At 36.0% G+C, this 3,213-nt stretch overlaps 1 pseudogene; it reads right to left on the reverse strand.

The window, feature by feature from the left end:
• The window catches only part of LOC102759801, an 8,226-nt pseudogene extending 5,825 nt beyond the window's left edge, over positions 1-2,401 (reverse strand).
• Positions 2,402-3,213: the final 812 nt, after the last annotated feature.

Genomic DNA, 3,213 nt, shown 5'->3' on the forward strand with positions numbered 1-3,213 from the left:
GGGAGAGAGGGAGAGGGGAGGGAGGGAGGGAGGGAGGGAGGAAGAAACAACAAAAAAAAGGGATGATTTCGATGTGAAAGACAAAGAATGTCCAAGTCAATTTGAACCACCCTTTGATTGTAAAATGACCAGAATGAGCCAGAAGATACAGCAAAGTAATTTTGCTTCATGATAACGCACCATCACACACTTCAAAACCAGTTAAAGAAACGTTAAAAGATCTTGCCTGGGAAGTATTACCCCCCCTGCCGTATTCACCACACCTTGGTCCTTCAAATTACCACTTGTTCTGATTGATGGCACACGCACTTTCTATGCAGCACTTTAAACTGTATGAAGAAGTGTAAAATTGGGTCTCTGAATGGTTTGCCTCAAAAAAAAGAAAAGTTCTATTGGAACAGTATCCACAAATTACCTGAAAGATGTGGGAAATGTGTATCTAGCGATGGACATTACTTTTAATAAAACACTTCTGATGTTTCTCTTGAAATTATCATGTTTTCTTTGATTAAAAAATCTGCATTATTAACTGGTGCACCTAGTAATGAGGTCTACTTGGGTTTAACTATAGTAATATGTTTTTTAATCTGTCACCTCAGGCAAGGGAAACAAAAGCAAATGGGACTACATAAATTATTCAAAAATGGCACAAATCTTCGTCCTCAAAACTATAATCTGACTTCATATGTGCTTTCAGAAGTGCTTTATGTGTACTTGCCATTATGTCACATAGCATATTAAAAACACATGTATTCCAGGATGAATAATGAATTAAATTAATAATCTTTACTGTTTAATAAAGAATTTTTTAAAATGAAACTAGTTACTTGTTTTAACTGATTAGAGTGCATGGCAGTGAAATATACAATGATCACTTATACAATTTCCTTGATTTGTGCTGAGGCAACAGCAGTTTGCCCACCATCTGTACAAATGTCAACACAGTGAAAAGAAGTATTTACCTCACAGACCCCCTGAAAGTTTCATGGAGAACCCTACGTGTCTATGGACCATGCCTGGAGCACCATTGCTATATATATTCCAATACTACCCCTCCAAAATATGGGAACATAGATCTAGTAGCTTTTTCATGGAGTCTAGGGTTTTCTCTGTACAATATCATGTCATCTGCAAATTATGACAATTTTAGTTCCTCCTTTCCAATTTGAATGCTTTTTATTTCTTCTTGTCTGACCACTGTGACTAGGACTTTCAGTAGTTGTTGAATAAGAGTGGTAAAAGTGGACATCCTGTCTTGTTCCTGTTCTTAAGGGAGGTACTTTTAGTTTTTGCCCACTGAATATGATGTTGGCTGTGTGTTTATCATATATGGATTTTATTATGCTGTAGTGTGATCCCTCTATTCTCACTTTGCTGAGAGTTTTTATCAGAAATGGGTGTTGGATTTTATCAAACACTTTTTCCGTGATTTGTATCCTTCATTGTGTATATGTGATATATCACATTTATTGATTTGTGAATATTGTACCAGCCTTGCATCCCTGGAATAAATTCCTTTTGGTTATGGTGTATGATTTTTTTTAATGTATTTCTAGATCTGATTTGCTAATGTTTTTTTGAGAATTTTTACATCTATTTTCATCATGTTTATTGGCCTATAATTTTCATTTTTTGTAGAGTCTTTATCTGGTTTTGGAATTAGGATAATGCTGACCTCATAGAACGAGTAGATAAAAAAAGCTGTGGTTCCCACATCCTAGTAACCTTGGTTTCCTTCCAGATTTCTTAAACCATATCACCTTTAAAGCAGAAAATGTGAAGAGGATTAATAACCGTGTCATTTTCACTGATTATTTGTTGATTAGCTGAAGCCCTGTCATATATGCTCTGCAGCTACAAGAATGTAGAACACATGGTCTTGTCTTCCAAGATCTTAGTATAAATTTAGAAAACTTGATGTATATAAACATAGCAATAATATTAGAAAGCAGAACACTCAGAACATCAAGAGAGAGTTATAGAAGTTTGTTTTCAGGTTTTAGAGGAGGGAATACAATGACAGACTTATGTCTGAAATTGAAGAGTGAAATAGAAAGTTGCAGTAAAAACAAAAGCGATGTAAATAGCACAGCATTGAAATGTGAGGGTGTGTGTCTTCCATCCACCAAGACACAGCGTGACTTCAACTGTTATTAAGATGCCAAGACATTTACATACAGAAATTCGTTAGGTAATGTTATTTGGTTATTATTATTGGTTAACGAATGCTAGTTGGTTAACTAATGTTATTTAGTTGTTACTGGTTAACTAATGCCCATACAGCATAAGGAAAATCCACTCCATAATGGTAGCGATGTAGCAGAGCGGTTATAAGGATGGGTTCAAAAGTCAAACTGCCTGGGGTTGAAGTGCCAGCTTTATCAAGTGCAAACTTGGACATGTTTTTAACCTGCCTGTGTTTTCATGTCTTAATTTAAAAATGAGATGACAAACATAACTTCATCTAAGGGTTATTGTGAAGATTGAATGAAATAAATTCTGTAAAGCACACGAAACAATGTCTGACGTATAAAGTTTAACACATGCTGTTTTTTAAGAATAATAAAAGCAAGTGTGTTGATGACAACAACAAAAAAGCCATGGTACCTTTACACATGGAATATTATGTGGCCATCAAAATGAAGAAAATTGTACCTTTTGTAACAGCATGGGTGGACCTGGAGATTATTCTGTTATATGAAATAACCCAGTCAGAGAAAGACAAATACCATATGATCTCACTTATTTATGGAAACTAATGAACAAAATAAACTGATGAACAAAATTAGAACAAAAGCATGGATACATGGAACAGACTAATAGCTGTGGGGGGCGGGGGAGTGGAGGTGAAACTAAAGAAAATATATGCATAACCCAGAGGCACAGACAACAGTGTGGTGATGGCTAGAAGGAAGGGGGGGAGGGGCTGGGTGGAGGTGGGCAAAAGAGGGCAAAATGGAGATGTCTGTAATAGTGTCAACAATAAAAATAAAGTTAAAAAATATGGGAAAATATAGTCTTTATTCTCTTACTTCAGCACCTGTTGTTTTAATAGCGGCCACTGAGGTTGTTCATGTTCCTATATTTACAATCTTCCCTGCTGTAATGGTCAGGTGTTGAGAACCAAATCCCAAAATAAGGTATGCAAAAGGATAATTTGGGGAGGGAGCAGGAGGTGAGGAAAACCTTCAAGTTGTGGTTCAGGTCTTACAC

Source organism: Myotis davidii, unplaced genomic scaffold, assembly GCF_000327345.1.
Source record: "Myotis davidii unplaced genomic scaffold, ASM32734v1 scaffold951, whole genome shotgun sequence".
Taxonomy (NCBI): domain Eukaryota; kingdom Metazoa; phylum Chordata; class Mammalia; order Chiroptera; family Vespertilionidae; genus Myotis; species Myotis davidii.